The sequence below is a fragment of the Osmia bicornis genome, chromosome 3, assembly GCF_907164935.1.
Source record: "Osmia bicornis bicornis chromosome 3, iOsmBic2.1, whole genome shotgun sequence".
Taxonomy (NCBI): Eukaryota; Metazoa; Arthropoda; class Insecta; order Hymenoptera; family Megachilidae; genus Osmia; species Osmia bicornis.
In genome coordinates, this window is record NC_060218.1 from 11,939,888 (window position 1) to 11,953,824 (window position 13,937).

The window sequence follows — 13,937 nt, forward strand, 5'->3', positions numbered from 1 at the left end:
AGTGATTTCGAAAACCGAAGTGCTCTATCACCCTCAGTTGTAGTTTGGGGGGAAACTTACCTATTGCGCGGAAACTAATTTTTTTTTGCTATTATTATTATTGCTGGACTTCGATGAAGGACAACAAAGATATAACGTACAAACGTCAAGCAAGACGAAAACATTTTTAAGTTCGTTTACTGCAGGTAATTCTTTATCTTATACATTTTATTCTTTCTATATCATAAACAAATTTCAAAACTGTCTTCAATCGAGTGTCGATTGATAAAGTCGTAATGCTCGTCAATAGATTTTTTAATTTTAAATTAAAGTATTTTATCATTTTATTGTTGGTATCTAACAATAATAATGAATAACAACAAAAGAAAAATAATAATTATGAAATAATAATAATAGCAAAAAAAATCAAACATTATAGATATAAAAGGTGAATGTATATTAAACCTCACTATTAGTGTTGATTATGCGTAGCTACGGCACTGACTAGGCGAAGAGAGCGAGCTATGGCCGCCTGGCGGCAAAACACCGTGCGCGCGTCACCGGCAGATATTTTTTCGATTTACTCGAATTGCATACTGCTCCAATACTTACCCCATATAGTTTCTTCTTCGGAAATGTCTACAGAATTCGGTACTGTATAGAGAATTCGCGCTAGATAAAAAACTTTTCTTAAAAATACAAAAGTAATACGTAGGAAATACGTGCGCCGGCTATTTTTTAAACTTTCATCGACATTTACATCTATTCAGAACCATGTAATATAATAACTATATACATCAATGTATTCGGGAAACTCTCCTCTATCTTATGAGATCAATGCGAATGTTCTAGCGTTTTTAGTTTCCGTGTAATAGGTCATTTTCCCCCCAAACTACATGTTTTTACAAAAACTCGTGTTTTTCGAAAACTGAGGGTGATAGAGCAATTCGGTTTTCGGATTCGTGTTCAGGACGAGAAGCTCTACAACAATCACCCAGTGGCTATTGGAAAACAAAATTCGTGTTGCACAGTGTTATTTGTTATTTGCGTATATCATGGGTAGTTCTGTACCGCACAAGATACATATGTTAAGTACATAATAATAATTTTGTTTTCGTAATGTCTGCATGTCTCAATGCCAGCCTTTGTTAGACATTACGCGAAATGCAGAGAAAATAAGATCTGACTATCATTAATAAATGCGTATCTCACAGAAATAGCCGCTCGTATGCCTATACATGTACACTCAGTCCCATCGAAGCTGTCGCAGTGAAGTTGGCGCGCTTGAATGCGTTAGCGCGCCAACTTCACTGCGACAGCTTCGATGGGACTGAGTGTACAATACAATCTTGTGCGGCTGTATCCCGGCGGATTCGAGCGTTCTGCGTATTATATAAAAATTTACAAAACTGTAACAGGCAAATCTATCATATTATATATCAATGAATTCAGAAAAAAATGTTGATTCTTTTTTGTCATAATGTAAATTTTGGTATCTCTTAAAATAATGTAACAATAAATTTTTTTGTTATAAACAAAGCACTTTTTACAAAATCTGTAACCACCTTTTGTTTTACCTCAAGAATCCATGAATCTTTTCCTTAAGAAGTTTTCTTATATCTTTGATAGTTTTCGAGATACCATTTTTCTGCTGAAACTTGAAGGGGTGGTTTTACCCCCTTAACTTGCGATTGGGCCGCTATAAAAAATACGTGTCTTTTATTTTCACCTGCTTAATATATCCACTGAGTTTCATTGAAATCGGAGACGGACAGTTCGGTATGGTTCCTTGTTAGACAGATTAGAAATTACTAATGTATAAGTAAATATGTTGTCACTTACTTTTTATTCATTATTCTTTGTTTAAGAAAAATATCTTCAGGCTCTGTACCGCATATTGTATATGTAGTGGTGCTTTGTCACTATGAACACTTAAGCGACTAAATATGTCGCGTAAATCGTCAACTGTATCGTTGTCCTCCTCGAACATCGTTTCGGGTGGTTTCTCCTGGGGTTCGTTTAAAACATCTTCATGTTCCTGCTGGTCTGCACTTTTACCTTCTAATTCCTGGCAGGTGGATAAAAAATCTGCAACCTGTTGTTCTGAACAGTCTTTTCCCGTAATGGCACTTATCATATCCTGCCAATCAGATTCTAAAGGTGGAGGTTGGACAGCAGCAACAGGTTCAAGAATTTGATTCCACGCATTTCTTAAATTTGTTTGCGTTACTGCTGACCATGCTTGAGTTAAAATATCAATACAATTTTTAAAGTATATTCTTTATAAAATTCATGTACTCCACCATCATATGTTAACACGCGTTGGAGCAGTTTATGGCAGAAAGCTCGTTTAGTTTTTTCTATAACTCCCTGATCCATTGGTTGGATCAAGGATGTTGTATTGGGTGGTAAAAATATTATTTCAAACTTCTCGTCTTTTAAATTTCCTGCTGGTAATTTATGCGCTTCGCAATTGTCAACAAATAATATCACTCTTCCTGTTATACCTCGTTCCTCTTGAAATTGGTTTACGGAGGGTTTAAAATGATTTTCAAACCAATCTGAAAATATTGATCTGCTCATCTACGCATTGGGTTGTGATTTGAAAATCACGGGCAAAGGGACCTCGTGTCTTAAAGCCCTTGGGTTTTTATATTTGTAAATTACAAGTCGCATCATTTTGTGTGTGCCGAGTACATTTGCACATAGTGCGATTGTAATCCTATCTTTTTTAATTTTATATCCGCTGATACGGTTTTCTTCCTCTCCTGCCAACGTCTTTGTTAGTAGCACCTTCCATACCAATCCACTTTTGTCCATGTTGCATATGTTCTCCAAATTTATATCGTCATCGTTTATTAGTTTTTTAAAATTGTTTACAAATGTTGTTGCTCCATCTTTGTCAGCACTCGCCTTCTCTCCATACAAGCGTACCAAACGTATGCCATGACGTTTTTTGAATTTAGATAGCCATCCACGGTTTAGTTTGAAACGCGAACATGATGGCAAATTTTCTTTTAATTCACTGGCTTTTTCTAATAGCAACGCGTCCGTTAATCGATCGCCAATGGTCCTCCGTTCAATAAACCATGCTAAAAGGCATTTGTCCAATTTATCGTATACCGGATCTATTAATTTCTGTCGCTGTCTTTTACGCTTTGTTTTATCTGTAAAACTACTAATTTGTATCCTATTCTTCTTAATTCGACGAATTGTTTTGGCGTCGACACCATACTTTTTTCCAATTTCCGATATCGTGAGTGCCGTATCTTGCAGATCTTTTAAAACGTCCAAGCGTTGTTGCATATTCAAAACTGTGTATTTCTTCCTAGTCGCCATGATGTTGACACAAAACTATTGCTAATATCTTATCACCGAAATATCCCTAATGTCACAATAGTGTACCAATACAACTAAATTAACACTAATTTGTCACAATAGTGTACCAATACAACTAAATTAACACTAATTTGTCACAAAAGTGTACCAATATAACTAAAATATCATTTGCTTCGAAACACTTTAATTGCACGAACTGCTCACGATAAATTGCGGCGACTATACGAGGATTCTTTGGCGATTTTCTTAATTCTGCTGAGTTTCCGTAAAATCGGTCTCCACGAAAACTTTAAAAATGTAGGGGGATGGGTATGTTAGGGTATGTCGAGGAAAAATATTCTAGCTTATAGAAAATATTCCTTGCTATTTTACTCATCTGGGATGCAGCTGAAAGAGAGTTAGCACGTGACTAAGGGACAATATTAAAAGTACACTACGGACTTCCTTTGCACGGTAGATGCGCGCCGTGTAAAAAGGATCGTGTAAAATTTATGAGAGAAAGTTTGCATATCGTTTATTTTCAGGATGGTTTTTAGGGTCGTAGCACTTCTTCAGTTTATGTATTGCCCATTACGGTCAATCAGGGGTACCCCCTATATATATTCAAAAATGATAGGAAAGTTGTTAACAATAAAAAAATACATTGGAATAGTCACTAAGACTCCAAAAATGTCAGACTGCTTGCCTTTTCTAACATTCCCATACCTCCTTTTAAACAGGCAATCGTATATCACCTGATAGCTGCGTGACTTCGGGTCACCAGCCATCGATCCTAAAACGTAGGCTGTACCACCACATTGCCCCTGAAACGTAGGCTGTACCACCGCATTGTCCCTAAAACGTAGGCTGTACCACCGCATTGTCCCTAAAACGTAGGCTGTACCACCACATTGCCCCTGAAACGTAGGCTGTACCACCACATTGCCCCTGAAACGTAGGCTGTACCACCACATTGCCCCTGAAACGTAGGCTGTACTACCGCATTGTCCCTAGAACGTAGGCTGTACCACCGCATTGTTCCTTGAATGTAAGCTTTTTCCACATTATCCAGACACAAGTTACGTATTCAACAGAAAATGTGTACAAATAATTTGTGTATTTTTTCTAGAAATCCGCTTTTGTAATTCATTTAAAGCGATGATGAAATGAATTACTTAATAGGTATTGATAAGTAAACGTGATCCAAATTATATTGTGTTTGGTCTCATTTTAATCGCAGAAATCTCACCAATATGATAAAAGTAATTCCATATTAAAAAATTTAAAAATAAAAAAGTTTATATGTAGTACTGATTTTTAAATCTTTTATTTGCCCGACTCTAATTCTGTCTTTCTCTTTTATTCGCTGTCCTTTTCTTTGTTCGGCAAAATCCCGTGTTCCTGTGGAAAAGTCTACATCGGAGAAACCGGGAGGAAGATCAAGAACACATAAGATGCGTCAAACTGAAACATATCTCCATCTCAGCGTTAGCAGAACACCAAATAGAAACAGGCCACCAAATCCGGTTCGACCAGACCACCAGCCTGGCGAACTCAAAACAATACTTCCCACGTAAGTACAGAGAAGCACTTGAAATCCACAAACATCCCAACAACATCAATAGAGACTCCGGATACCAAACACATCCAATTTGGAATAGCATTCTCCCGGTTTTTTAATTGACTGGCCATTCAACTAAAAACAGCCACCCGATTGATCATCTCCACTCAACTGGAACGTCACACTACAGCGACTCCAGTTCAGGTTAAAAAGGGACACCCTATACGGGAGCAACCAGTATCAGGTTGTATCTCGCCCTGATGAGGCATACTGTAATGTTTGCGAAACGTCGGCAACAAACCGTCAAACAACGCGGCTCCATCCCGGAAGCTAAGTCTTATTCAGAATCGAACTGCGGAAGCCTCAAAAACCTTTCTTGAGGTTTTTGATTTTTTACAGTTCGGGTTTTCAATCTAAAAATCTGCAAACTAGTATTATATGTGCCTCATGAATAGAAATATCCCTGATTTTTTTCAGAATTTTTCATGCACAAATATAGGAGAAATTGACCAAAACGTGTGTTTTACATTTTTGCCCATTACTACTCCCCCAGATGAGATACAGGGCACAGCCGACTCTAGTACTAGCCATGCTGAATGTTACGTTGCGCGACGCGAGGCGAGCGCGCAACGTAAAAGATTAAAAAAAGAAAGAAAATGAAAAGATTTCAGTTGTTAATCTTTCTTGATTTGATTAATTAGTGCGATGAGAAAGGTCCCGCTGCCACCAGCTCTGACCGCGTATGACGCGTTAACGTCCTCTACGATCAGAACAATTTTAAAAGACGGAAAATTAGATATTTATTTCCGTTGGGTTCGTCAGTGTTCTAGGTCCCGTACGGGTCCCTCCTTGAAACGTTGTGTTGGCGTGCGCTGATTTGAAGTGTAAAAGATATGAGAATGGTAATTGAAAGGAATGTTAATGCGGTTTAGTGTGCAAGAAAATAATGTAATTCAAAACTATTGAAAGTAATACAAACTGAAAATGACTATTAAATTTAATACTGTTAATTTCTGGTAATACTGATATTTACTATTAAATTAATTCAATTTGTAGCAATACTGGTTCACAAGTGTAACGTCCCGGAATTATACGCGAGCACGCTACTGCACCGACGCGTAGGGAGAGCGGTTCCCTATGAGAAGGCGACTCGTATTTTTTATATATTAATATATTTTAATGGAAGGGATAATAGGTTCGGGTGGCACGCGGTAAAGGAGTAAAATCCAACGCTAAATTCCTTTCTCAAAAATAATAATATGAGTGTTTATTCAAGAAATTAAATGTGGTGTCTTGTGTATAATATAAAAATAAAATAAAAAAAAAGTAGGTAAGTAATATAAAAGAATATTATTGAACGTAATTAAATATTGAATTTAAATAATGAATTTAAGTAATTAAATATTGAATTGAATTAATGTAACAAATGTTGCGCCCTGTGTTTGAAATACAAAAGAAAATAATGGTATTAGTAATGTACAATGAGTACGCCCTGGATTGAAAAATACAAAGAAACTAACAATCGTGTTTGTGCCTAAATTGGAATACAATAAAAGAAAATTAGATTATTACAAAAATAATTCAACCTAAAATAAAAATACAGAGTAAATAAATTGATTAGTAAATGCGGTTCTAGATACGATTATAAAACTTGAATTTATAATTTAATATAATTTAATATAATTTAATACAATATAAATGATTCGAAAGAATTGTCGGGAAATTGGCCAAGATCCGTTCCGACGCTGTAGGAGTTGGCTCGTTCGGCCGCAGTTCGGTTTCTGGGCAACTTAGCCGTCAGTGAACAGGCCGCATCCAAGGAGCTTCTGCTTTCGCTCGCTCGTTAAGCTTGGTAGCGAACTCTGCAAAACGGTATCGTCGCTCTAGAGCCAGTGTACTGATAGGCCGCATCCAAGGAGCTTCGGCTTTCGCTCGCTCGTTAAGCTTGGGTGCGAACCTGACACGTAGGAGAACCACTGCGAACCGATAGTTGAGCGCCCCGGGTCTGACGCGGAACCTTTGCCGCTTTGCCGACAAAAGAGTCTAAGATTACTGAATTCTATATAAATCGTATCATAGACCCGTCTCGGACTACGATCAGAATCGAAGTGAAAATTCTTTGCGCGGCACGCTCGTATTTATACCGGAGAACTGCTGACGTAGCAGTTTTTTCTACCTGTGTTTTCGATACCGGAAGTGTTCGGACTTTGACCGGTGCGTACGTGACTCCGTGCGTATCGCTATCTCTGTCTACGCGCTATTGCCGTCTCTTTCTACTCTGCGCTTGTTCCTATCTCTTTCTATTCGCTATTGCTATCTCTCTCTATTTATTTCGCGCGCTGTGTCGATCTTTTATCGACGCGGTAGAATTATCGACGCGGTAGACCTTGCACAATTAAAACAAACCCTTTTCGCCGTGGGGTCGAAAATGAATTGAAATGCGACGCTATGGTCGTTGATGCATAGGGCATCAATTATTCGTGTGGGTGCACGCATTTTTCTATCTGTACAAATTATAATATTTAGTATTTATTTTTCTGAATACTAATTATTTAATGCTTACTCTTTTTATGATTCTTCTTTACTTCACAAATTTTCTTTGGCACTTTTCTTTTTATTTTCCTTAAGAGACCTCTCTGCTCCGTTATGCTCGGTGGTTGCAATGTATATAGTACAGTGGCGTTCTTTTTAGAGTGCTTCCACTTGCTTCCAACGGTTTTTTGGATTTTCGTTAATACGCATGCGCGTGTTCATGAACCTAGTTGATTTTTGCATCGATTTTCACGTTTGATCTATGTTGCTGATTGGTAGATAGGCCCTCTTTAGCCTATCTTTATGAACGATGCGCTTTTTATTGGGTCCTATTGCCAATTCTATGTTATTTGGTTCTATGTTTCGAAGTATAGTGTATGGTCCAGTGTATTCTTTTTCAAATTTGTTTCTTCTAGGCGGGTTTAATAGCATAACTTTTTCACCTGTTTCGTAATTTATTGGTCGAATTTTCCTGTCGTAGTAGTGTTTTTGTCTGTGTTTTTCTTCTTCCAAATTCGATTTTGCTATTTCGCGTAAATTGTACAGTGTTTGAATTAGTTTTTCAATATATTTGGGGTATGTTTTTAAACTACGAATCGGTTTAATACTTGATGGTTGTCGAGCTTTCTTTCCGAAAATTAATTCATGTGGTGTAAATTTCGTTCCTTCGTGGATGCTGGTGTGATAGGAGAACATTGCTTGTGGTAACCATTCATCCCAATGTTTTTCTTTTGAAATATAGTGTTTTAAAGTATTCTATTAAAACATGATGACTTCTTTCTAGTGATCCATTTGGTTGAGGATGGAATGAAGATGTCCTGTATGTTTTAATTTGGAATGCTTTGGCTAATTTTTTGCATTAATGAACTAGTAAAACATGTACCCTGGTCTGTAAGTATGGCTTTTGGACTGCCAAATTTGCATATAAAGTTTTCTGTAAAAGCTTTTGCTACTTCATCAGATGTGGTTGATATTAAGGTATTGCAGCTGAATATTGGTTAAATTATCCTGGATGGTGAGTATATAACTATTTCCTGATGTAGTAATTGGTAGTGGTCCTAATATGTCTAAAGATACTTTGTCAAATGCATCAATAGGGTGTCAGTGATGACCATAGGTTCTTTGTTTTTCATCCTTACTAATTTACTTTTTGACAACTGATGCAGGTTCTAATATAATCAGTGATTTCTTTTTTCATGTTCTTCCAATAATAATTAGTTCTTATTCTATGGTAAGTCTTTTTATTCCTTTATGTCCTCCTACTGGGCTTCATGGTTTTCTTAATGATCTGTATTCTTTCTTCTTTAGGTGGTGTGATATGGTTCCTTTACATAATGTGATGGAATGTTTGATTCTGCAAAATTACTTGTAGGAGTTTATGTAATCCTTTTAATTCAGGTATAGAGCATTCTTGAATTTGTCTTTTATGGAATTCTTGATAAAGTATTTTTAGTGTTTTAGGTAGGTCTTCTCTTGATTGTGTTACTAGGCCAAATATTTCTTATTCTTCTTTTTTCAAATGTATGATAATTTCTTCCTGTTGAGGTATGTGTATTTTCATTTTTTCTTTTTGTAAAAATTCTCTTGATTGATTATCTATTGGTTTTCCCTCTTCATTTAGGAATACAATTACTATCCCTTTCTTCATCCAGAGGTGGTCAGTTGTCTCTACTATTTTGGATGTGACTGGTAGATTGCTGATTACTCTGGGTTGTGTTATTTTATGTGTGGTAAGTTGGTCTTCTTCTTTAATAATTTTAATGGGAGTTATAGGTGCTGTAGATGTACTTCCTGAATCATTTTTTTCTTCCTTTTTCAGCTCTGAAAATTCTTCTTTGGTTCCTAAAGATGTTTTTTGTTCCTGAAGATGATTTTTTTATTTCTGAAGATGCTCTCTTTGTTCCTGAAGATGAATCTATTTTGGTGGCTCTCTATATATATGTTTGGGTAGAGTTATTCCCTCTTCAAAATCTTCAATTTCATCACCAATTATTATTGGTTCATATCTCCTTTTAAGTGGTTTAGGAGGTTCAGAAATTAGTTGTTTTTTAGGTAATGGTGAATTCTACTGTGATTTTTTTTCTCGTTCGGGTTTTCTCTTTTTATATTGTTTGTTTGTAGACGCTTGATGTTTTCCTTTTTCCTCTTCCTGTGTTGTTGATCTTGGAATTCATCAGTATCGCAATATTCTGATTCACTGGAAGTAGTATTCTTCTTTTGGACGTTTTTGATGTTGACTGCTGCTTGTTTATGTGGTCTTTTGTGGTATTGTGTAATTTTTCCCTTTTTTATTTCTCTCTCAGAATCAGATGAAGATCTCGCTGCGAGTAGAATATTGGTGTGTTGTTTTTCTTTCTTACAATACTTCTTCGGATTCGGAGGAAGTATCTCTTTGTCGTGTGGACATGTTGATACGATTGTTTTTTCTTTTTTGTCTGTCTGTTTTGTTCTGAAGATGTGTCTCGGCGTCTTGTTGGATATTGATGCGTTTCTTTTTTCTTTTGACTTCTCTGGAGCTTGATGATGTTGTTGTTCTCGGTCTTGTAGGGTGTTGATGAGTTTCCTTTTTTTTCTTGTGTTCCCTAGAATCGGATGTCGTCGATGGTCTAGGACGTGTAGGGTATTGGTGGGTTTCCTTTTTTTTTTTGTACTCCCTAGAATCGGATGTCGTCGATGGTCTAGGACGTGTTGGGTATTGGTGGGTTTCCTTTTTCTTTTTGTACTCCCTAGAATCGGATGTCGTCGATGGTCTAGGACGTGTTGGGTATTGATTGCCATTGTTTTTTCTTCTTAATTTCTCTTGATTCGGTAGTTGAAGTAGTTGCTCTAGGTCTCGTAGCATACTGGTGCCATTGTTTCTTCTTTTTTTACTTCTTTTGAATCTGTAGTAGAGAGTTTCCGTTTTGCTTGAATTGGTAGTGTTACAATAGGATTTCGGGATAATGCGTCCGGATCGACGCGGTAGAATTATCGACGTATATTCTGAAGTATATAAAATATTTGTTAAACGTAAATATTAATAAATATAAGATTCTGTTTAGTTGTTAATTACAAATATAATTATTTAAATCAATGTAGTACAAAATAAATAAAAATGAACTGTTACATGTTTGTAATTATAAAAAAAAACGAAAAATGAATAAATATTTTAATAAATATTAATTATTGAACTTCTTCTTATTTATTCCTCTTCCTGCTGGATGTTACACAAGGGTAAAGATGCTTAATCTATGGTTCGGTATAAATTCAGTTGATTTAGAAAGATATTTTTCCTTTGATTTACAGTTGGACTCGAATATAACTTAAACGGATGATTGTTGAAATTTCTATGTTAGACGACTTGCTCGACCAAATATATTACATAGATGGAAAATTAGCGGTTTCTATCCGCAAGGTAACGACCTGAATGGAGAGGCTCTCACAACTCCGAAAGGCTTTACAGGTCGCTCCTGATAAAATAACTGTAAGAGTCGACGCGACGCGACGGTGCGGCGCGCTCTTTAAAAGACACAGCCGATTCCTGGAATCGGCATGCGTCTGTCTGCCCGCCGATCGACGAGCGGTCAAGGCAGACAGTCAGTCGCAGGCAGTCGAACAATAAAGACGCATTTTTCACACTTCCGTTTACAAACTTCAGAAGTGGGATTGTATCCAGTTTAAGATTGTTAGGTGAATTGTTGTGTGAACGAAATGTGTGACACCTTCCGTTAAGTGAATACAAGTTTCCGTGAATTCAGTGAACGTAAAAAAAAACCTCTCCGTGTGTAGATACTTAAGTAGACAGTTAAGTAGACATTTAAGAAACAATTAATCATGGTGAATCCGAACGAATTCAAAGTTGTGCAGCTGAAGGATGCGCTGCAAAAAATGGGATTGCCTACAACAGGAACGAAGACGGAATTGTTAAACAGGCTTCAGGAGGCGGATTCAGAAGGTGCGTGGATGTAAAATCTGAATATGTTGCCTTCCGAAGATGCGACACAGCAAAACGCACCACAAGAGGCTACGCCACCAACAGTCGAGAACCGTGAAGGTGACAGGCTGGCTTATGATTACCAATTTTTGTTAAGAGAAAGAGAATTGATGGAAAGAGAACTCAGAATAATGCAAAGAGAGAATTAACTACTACGAAATCCATCCCGATCGAGCAGCAGTACGACTGACTCAAGAATTGGAATAAAAGCAGTAAGTGATCTGCTCAGTGATTTTGATGGCGTCAACGAGTTGTTCAGTAACTGGGAGAAACAAGTAAAGTTGCTATGCGCGACGTACAATTTAGACGACAATGCCGCAAAAATTTTGATTGGTACGCGCCTGAAAGGCCGCGCGCTCAAGTGGTTCCACTCGCGCCCGGAACAAATCGAAATGGACACAACCGGATTGCTGCAGGAAATGAAGAAAATGTTCGATAGGCGGGAAAGTAAATTGACCTTACGCAAAAGATTTGAAGAGAGAATATGGAGGTCGAATGAGCCTTTTAGCATGTACTACCATGATAAGGTTGTTTTGGGCAATTATGTACCAGTGAATGAAGACGAAATTATCGAATATCTCGTGGATGGGATACCAGACAGGCAGTTACGAAATCAGGCGAGAATTCAAAATTTCCAGTCGGCGTCAGAATTACTGACAGCGTTCGAGAGCATCACATTAACGGATGGTAAGCAGCGGTTCCAGCGAGAGACGGTTTCCGGAAGCAAGACGGAAGTACGAGAAAACAAACAGCAACCCGCTCAACCCCGGTCCTGCCAACGAAGAAAATACTCATCCGCAGAAGATAAGGTGTTATAACTGTAGTGGATATGGACACATGTCTAGAGACTGTAAGGAACCGCGACGAGAGAAAGGATCTTGTTTCCGGTGTGGTAAGATGGACCATAATCATACTCAATGTAAAATTAGATCAGATCCGAAAGAGATAGGTTGCGTAGATGGTACATTACAACAAAATGATGAATTCCTTGTAACGGGGTCGGTCGGTTCGGTGCGCACGGCGTTGCGCACCGCGGTCGGTTTCCCCGTGCCAGGGTTCGCAAGGGAACAGGTCGGTAAATAACGAGACATGTGTATGTAGAAAAATATCAATTTATTCAGAAAAAAAAGTAAACTGCTACTGGTAGACTACGGTGCATCGGCGGCTAACCTCGCCGAGCTGGCGGTCGGGCGGTACCCTCCTGCCTCGGGTACTACAATCAAAAGATGGTCTGGTGGTTAGACGAGTGGAGCCGTTTTCCTTAAAACTAATGTACAGATCTTACGTACTACGGTCGGAACCCGGTCCGTCACAGAAATCACGCGGAACTTATACCTAACGCTCTTACAAGCTAAACGGACGCACGCTGGTATACGCGGAGCGCGGGCGCAAGCGGAGCGCGAACGCGAACAATTCAGCGAAAGCGACGAGGCACTATCGAGTGCCGAGGAAGTGAACGCAAAAGTCGGGAGAGGAAAGACCCGATTGGGCCGACGGTATTTTATGCAATCGCGCTGCGGTGGAGTTGTTGCCCGTTTGCCTCACGCGGCTCGTCTTCTCGTACGCCGAGGTAGAACCGAGCAGCGAACGAGACGACGACCAATCCTGGCCAGCCTGGGTAGCGCCGCGAAGCTGGACGGAATCGGCTGCCAAAGGCAGAATACGGTGCCGTGTAGACTAGCGTTCGGAATCCCCGCGGAAGCACCAGCAGAGATTATGAACGCGCACTAGCTTGGTCACCCCGGGTCAACCACGGGACTGACGAGGCTAGGCGCCTACGGCCGCTGGACCTATAGGAGCTGCCAGGTCGTAGCGTAGTGCAATGCTACGGCCCGTTGGCCAGAGGTCTCTTCGCCAGGAAACCCATGGCGTCGAGAGCTCTGGTGCTCCGGTCCGGACCTCCTAGGAGGTCCCCTCGGGGCCGAAGCCCCGAGGCAACTCATCGATCATCGCATCGATCGGTCCTACTTATAGTCTAATCGCACGGGAGTGGGGATGCCGTCGTGGTGGGGCCCGCGATGTGCGACGCCGATCCGCGGCTGTCGTCGCATCCTAAAAACTGTTATTGTTGAAATAGGCGACTCTGATATACAGACAAAATTGAGATTGAACACGCGTATTGACACCGGTAGTCCAATTAGTTTTATAAAGAAAACCTTTGTTCCGCAGTGTCTGATCAATTGCACGGATGCTTCCGGTAAATCATTTTGTGGTCTTAATGGCAGCAAATTAATTACGTTAGGAACAATAATCGTAAGTATTCGACTTGATGGGATTTTGCAGGAGGGAATACTTTTGTATGTAGTGCCCGATAATATTATGTCAGCACCAGTAGTATTAGGTAGAGATTCGATGAAACAGTTTGACATGAAATTGACAGTGTCAACAGATATCGCGGATGAAGCAATTGCGGAAATCCTAAATATTGATAGCAACGAAACTAGCAGTAGCATTACGGATGCTTTGATGATTAATACGGATATACCTCAAACTGATTAGCTGCGTTTCAAAAATCTTTTTACCTCAGAGTATTTGCAACCTGAACGTCCGGAATTGCCTAAAATTAAAACAGAA